The sequence below is a fragment of the Bos taurus genome, chromosome 21 (assembly GCF_002263795.3).
Source record: "Bos taurus isolate L1 Dominette 01449 registration number 42190680 breed Hereford chromosome 21, ARS-UCD2.0, whole genome shotgun sequence".
Classification (NCBI taxonomy): domain Eukaryota; kingdom Metazoa; phylum Chordata; class Mammalia; order Artiodactyla; family Bovidae; genus Bos; species Bos taurus.
The window spans coordinates 20,834,238-20,840,230 of NC_037348.1; the positions used below are offsets into that span (position 1 = coordinate 20,834,238).

At 59.6% G+C, this 5,993-nt stretch overlaps 1 non-coding gene across 1 annotated transcript; it reads left to right on the top strand.

Moving 5' to 3' along the window:
- Positions 1 to 4,889: 4,889 nt before the first annotated feature.
- Positions 4,890 to 4,979, top strand: MIR9-1 (microRNA mir-9-1). The gene has a single exon (NR_030833.1). It is a non-coding gene; the product is annotated as a microRNA mir-9-1 (primary transcript).
- The last annotated feature ends 1,014 nt before the right edge of the window (positions 4,980 to 5,993 follow it).

Consider the following 5,993-nt stretch of genomic DNA (forward strand, 5'->3'; position numbering starts at 1 on the left):
CTCTTCCTTCTTATCCCTGCCCCCCCCCCCCTCACAGAAAACAATCCAGAAAGTGGTTTCCTGGAAAAATATTTTAAGGACTATTGCAACCCACAGCACCCACTCTAGACAAGATTTATGGCAGGCTGTCCCCTTCTGTAATGGGAAGTTGTGGGGAAACCCTTTCTGGTCTGTTCCCTTCTCCATGCCCCAGAGCAGGCCTCTTGGATCTGTTTGGGGGTGTCTGCAGCCTTCTCCAGCCTGGGTTCCAGTGAACTGAGAAAGAATGAGGGTGCCAGTGGAGGTTGAGGCTCTGGTGAGGGCCTTCTCTGGGAGAAGTCTGGGTGGGGGCGGTAGCCAGGCTGGCCCCCTAGAAAAGCAGGGAGGTAGAAGAAGCTGGGAGTGGCTCCCAGCCAGTTCATGGGAACTGTACATGCATCCGAAAAGACACAGTGTGATTCTTTGTGACTGAAAAACAGATGCTGGGGCTGAAAGGGAACTCCTTTCTGAGCTCCCCCCACCCCTACCCTGAAAAAGGTGGTTTCTCTAGCTACATAGAGGGAGAGAATGGAGTTTGGAGGCCTGGCTTTCAATCAAGGAACAGAGGCCAGAAGGTGAGACAGGTGGGCACTAAGGTGGGGGTAATATGCAAAGCTCCACCGCAGGAGCTTCTATCAAAGATGCTAGCTGGACCTCGGAGAGGGGTGCTGCTCTGCCCACATCTTTTCAGAAGGGCTGTTTCCGGGTTCCTGGGTCACCCCAGCGCCCACACCCTGGATGTCTAAGCTTTAGCTGCTGAGGAAAGGGAGGCTGGATGTGGCAGCCATAGAGAGCACCACAGCTCTGCTGACCACGTGGACATGAAGGTGATGTGGAGGTCCTGGGTGCAGGAAGCTGGGTCCATCCGAGGCAGTTCACTGTTGGACTTCCAGACTCCAGACAACAGGAATATCATTTTAATCAAAGCTTGAGCCTGAGGGAGGAGGAACAGAGGGAGTGGGAAAAGGGCATTCTGGACTTGGCCTGGGTTGTGACCAGGGATGTCATCTCCTATTTAAGTCCCAGCAGAGCTCAGGAAGGGAGCACAAGAGCCAGGCTGAATGTCAGGTCCGGTGGCTGCATCTGCCTGGGCTGGAGCTTGGGGAGCCCTGTGGGTCTCAGGCTCCCAGCCTCTGGATAAGGGCCAGTCTGGCAGCAGGTAAAACGGGCCTGGCACAGGCTGCTGGCTGGAGTCAGGACTGCTTGCTCTCCTTCCATGTAACCAGTTAACTCACTGTGTCTTAAAGTGGGGGTCACACTCCTGTGGGATGGTTAGGGCCCTCACACTGACTGGTATAACAACCAAGAGGAAACAGGAACTTGGGCCAAAGCCGGCTCGGAGCCCTAGCAGCTGAGGTTGCCAGTGGATATGAGAACGCTGGTGCACAGAAGTGCCTGGATGGGCAAGGGACCTGCCACCTGCCTTAGGCCGGCTGCTAGATGGGTGCCTGGGCCAGGTTTTGAAGGTGGGGTTTTCGGGTTGCGTGGCTCTGCAGGGCTACAGGGCACGTGTGGCTGAAGCAGGAATGAGCATTTCTGTAGATGCAGGTGTGAGGGGCCCATGAGCCTCTCTGTCCTTTGGCTAGACTCAAGTATGAAAAATGGAATCTCTGGCCCTTGGGGGAGGTGCCTAGGAGGGAAGCCTCCTCTTGAGGAGTCACTTGCCAACAGGACTCTCTTCAGGAGTCGCTCCCTTTTTTTCCTGGTAGCTGCTTGTGTCCCTGGAGCTTGGTTTAGGACTGGGGAAGCGGCTGAAGACAATCAGGGCAAAGGGAGTGGGGGCAAGAGAGACCCGGCCGGTGCTTCTCAGCACCATGGCCAGGGCCCAGCTGCACCACTGCCGCCTGCATCTCCCCGCCCAGCACTCAAGTCAGCCCCAGTGTGTGCTTCCCCATAAGGCCTGTGCTGGGGCCCTGGCGCCAAGGCTTGGCGTGGGACAAAGTATGTAGATGCTAGACCCAGTCCACTGTGCAGAGAAGAGAGTAATCCGGGCCAGGGCAGATGGGGTTCTCCCCAGTCGGGCTTGGAATCGGCCTGCTCAACAGCCTGCCACCTCAGTTGTCCGTGTCAGGCCCACACAATGCACCTCCACCGGAAGGGCTCCAACCTGGACCATTTCCTGGGCCCCAGTGTAAGCTGTGCGTGGAGGCCGGCCACGAGCCTGAGGAGAACACGGTCAGCCCTGACCCCGCAGAGTGGTCTCCTTCCCAATGCCTGTGCCCTCAAGGTCGGATTTTTCTGTAGTCTCCTTCCTAGGAGCAGAGCTCAAAGGGCCAGCTGCAAGTGAAGTGTAGGGGTCGCTCATTCTGGGAGCATCCCGCTCAGGCAGGGCCTGGGACCTTTGCTGGCTGGTTTCATCTGCTCCCCGCCAAGGGACTCAGTTTCTCAGAAAGGGAGTGGATACGTGGCCCTGAAGACAGTGGCCTCTCACATCTGAACTCAGCCTAAATCAGGCTTTTAATTCTTCCTCCCAGAGCCCCTACTCGCCCTCAGCAGGCCAGTCGGGCCTCCGGCACCGCCGCTGTGTTACCGTGAGCCTCGCTGAGGAGCCATTTTGTGCAGCATCCTGGTTAAATCACACTCCGAGGGGCTCCTTTCTCGCTCTCTTCCCCCACGCTCCCTCTCTCTCCTTCCTCTCCCGCAGGTGAGCAGTGCTTCTCCACCCCTTCCTGCCTCTGCAGCCCCACCCTTCCCACCCTGGGGTGGCCCAGAGGACTAGGGCTCTGGAGGCCACCCACACACACACACCAAGAAGGGGAGATGGTGCGGGTTCCTGGAGCTGCTGGAGGAGGGGAAGCAAGGGGCGCCTCCCAATTATGGTAATCCTTTGGAATTAACTGTCTCAGGCCCAAATTCAGGTGGTTCCTTCCCGGAGGCTGCTGTCAGATGCTCTGTTCCTCCACCCGTTGTGGTTCTGTCTAGTTCTTGTTCACGTTCTGGGAAAAAAGGGATGTATGTGCAAAATGGGATTGGGGGGAGATATGTAAACACCAGGTCTGGTCTGGCAAAAGTGGACTGGGATGGGAATGGGATGCAGGCTGCCTTGGATTTAGGTTCAGGATGAGACAAGTGGTGGGGCAACAGGAACTGACAAAATTGAGAACTTGGAAAAATGGAAATGTGTCATGTTTTTAGGAGAAGATCAGGGAGATCAGGGATATTTAGAAAAATCAAGAAATCCTTTCCAAGCCACCCGCTTTGGCCCTCCTGTTTGGAACACATCCTGTGGAGATTTGCCTGGTTGAGAGTGGCTCAGCACCCCTGCATCCCAGGAAAATAGATCCTCATGGGTACCTCCGCACAACCTCCCCGGTGCTCTGCTCAGTGGCAGCAGTCTCTGTTCGGAGAAAACTGGTGTGTTGGCTGCTGAAAGTGGAGAATCCACCTGCCTAGTCCATTGCTAAATCTCTCCCTAGCTGTTGGACTCACTACCCGCCCCGGGGGTATCTGGGAGCAAATATAACACATTTTTTTCACATTTAATCTTTTGCCTCCCTGGGATGGCTGGCGTGGGAAGGTGAATCTCAGTGCCTAAGGTTGGAGGGTAGCCACAGCATCAAGGAGGAAAGGGATGATGGCTGGAGTGAGTGAGAAGGGCCGCCCCTGGCCATGCACCTCTGGAAGGCTACAGTGGGGCCTCCAGGTCTGTGTCAGGCTTACTTGGGGGTGATTCTGGGAGGTCCTGGGTGGCAGCCCCTTCCCCTGTGGAGCTACTTGCAGTGAGTAGGCCAGGCGGGTGCTGAGAGTCCTAGAAGGAGGGCCGAGGCAAGGCTTTGTGCTTTCATTTTTCACTGACACAGAAATGTAACCAGAATCGTAGTTCGGGCCTAGGACATCTCCAAGGGGTCGGGCACAATCGGTTGTATGTTTCCAGGCTTTCAGAGAGAGGAGGGACCCAGCAGCCTGGTACTGAGCGCCAGGGCCTGGCCCAAGTGTCGCACGGCTCCGGAGCCTCTGGGTGCCAGGCACGCACCAATGGGTGGGACACCGACCCACGCGCACCAGGACATTTACTTCCTCCCTCCCTTCTCACTCAGTCTCGGCAGGCGCGTGGGCTGGGTCGACTGTAAGGGGTAGGGCGTGGGGGAGGGAAAGGGAAGTTAAAGGTGAAATAGCGCCTAGTCTCGGCTCTCGGCCTCCCAAGCGCGTATCTCTGGCCGTTCTAGGGAGACCTTCACCACGCCCCACGAGCGCGTCCCCAAAACCTGTCACCATAGCTCCCTAACTCTGCTGGTCCGCGGTGGCTGCCAGGCTCCCAGGGACTTGGGGGAAGGCAAAGGAGTTGGGGGGAAAGGATAGACGGTGCGCACCCAGGCGCAGAGCCCCAGCGCTTTTGAGAGCAGAGGGGGCGCTCCCTGCGCTCGCCGAGGGGAAGCTGTGAACGCCGAGGCCATTGTAAGGCTGGGTGGTACGGAGCGCGGGAAGGGGGCTGGGATTTGAATGAGAGCCGGTGATTGGTCAACCCCTGGACTGACGTCACTTCCCCGCGGGGCGATTAGCCTGAGAGAGGAGGGCTGGCAGTCCAGAGCGCTGGGGGCGGCCGGGGCGCCCGGGGCTGCCGACGCGCGCCGCGCGGGTGCCCTCGGTGCGCCCCGGGGAGCCGTCGGAGCGGGCAGCCGGCGCCGGTGCCCGGACGCACAGCGCGGGGAGCCGGGCAGGAACGCTCTAGGAGGGCGAAGGAGGGAGGGGTGGAAGGGACTGGGCGGGGGCTGCCGGCCTCGGCTGTTGGGAGTCAGTGTGTCTGTGTGTCTGTCGGTCCCCTTCGGCTCTCCGCGTGCGCCCGCGGCTCTCAGAGCGGCGCCCGCTCCAGTTTCCGCGCCCGGTGGGCAGCGGCACGTGGGGCCAGCGGCGCGGCAGCGGCGGTGGCGAAGGGAGGCCCGTTTCTCTCTTTGGTTATCTAGCTGTATGAGTGCCACAGAGCCGTCATAAAGCTAGATAACCGAAAGTAGAAATGACTCTCACAACTTCTGCGTGCGAGCGCCCGTCCCGCCGGCCGCCCCGGCCCCCACCAGCCCGAGGAACCCAGGAGGAGCCCAGTGCTGGCCCAGCGGACTCCAGCCCGGCGGAACGGCCGCGCCCGGACCAGGTACCTGACCTCGGCTGTCTCCCGAGACACTTTCCGAACCCTGGAGGAACTCGCCCGCTTTCCCCACTCCTCCTCCTCCTCTTTCCCCGCCCCCACCCATCCCCCAGCGCCGAAGTTGGAACCCCAAAGTGGAGAGGGCCGGGGGAAGGGAGGGGGTTGGGGTTGCAGAGGGGTCGCTGGCGGGGAAGGCGCCAGCCTTCGCCTTCACCCCATAAATCAGGCTGGAACAATCCTCTCCCGGAGCTGCGGACGGGGATTTTGGGATGCAAATGTGGACGGAGAGAGACAGTGGCCGGTAGGGGGTGGGAGTGGGGAGAAGTGAAAGGGTGGGCAGGGGGGCTGCCCTGCCGCTAACAATGCGCCCTTTATCGAATTATTCGACGAGTCAGTCCCTGAGCGTCATTAGCATACGGCTTGGGGGTTGCCGGAGCCTCGCCCCTCGGTGAGGTCAAGTTCTTGATAATTTGATCACTTTTCACGGGCTCTGGCAGCTGCCTTTGTGTGCAGTTGGGGGGTCTGTGTGCAGCGTGAAGCGGAGCAGAACCGGCGAGGAGTGCGCTCAATGGCTAGGGGCTGGGGTGGGGGGCCTCCCTCCCCGACGGGCCGGCTCTGCCCTGCATACAAACCGAGCGCTGGCCAGCCAGCGGGCGGGAAGGACGGAGCTCAACCCCGCCAACCTCTGCACTAGCCCTGGCTCGGCCATTCCTGCCCGCGCCTCCCCAGCTTCCCGGAGTGGTTAGGGTGCAGGCAGGCTCCCGGCGCCTTCCCACTATTCTCCCTAACCCCCCACCCCTTTGCAACATAAGATGTATTACAATGTCTAGCAAATAAAAAAGCAATTGGGGGAAATCTGCATTCCGTTCCCATGGCAACCCAATGCAGCACACCC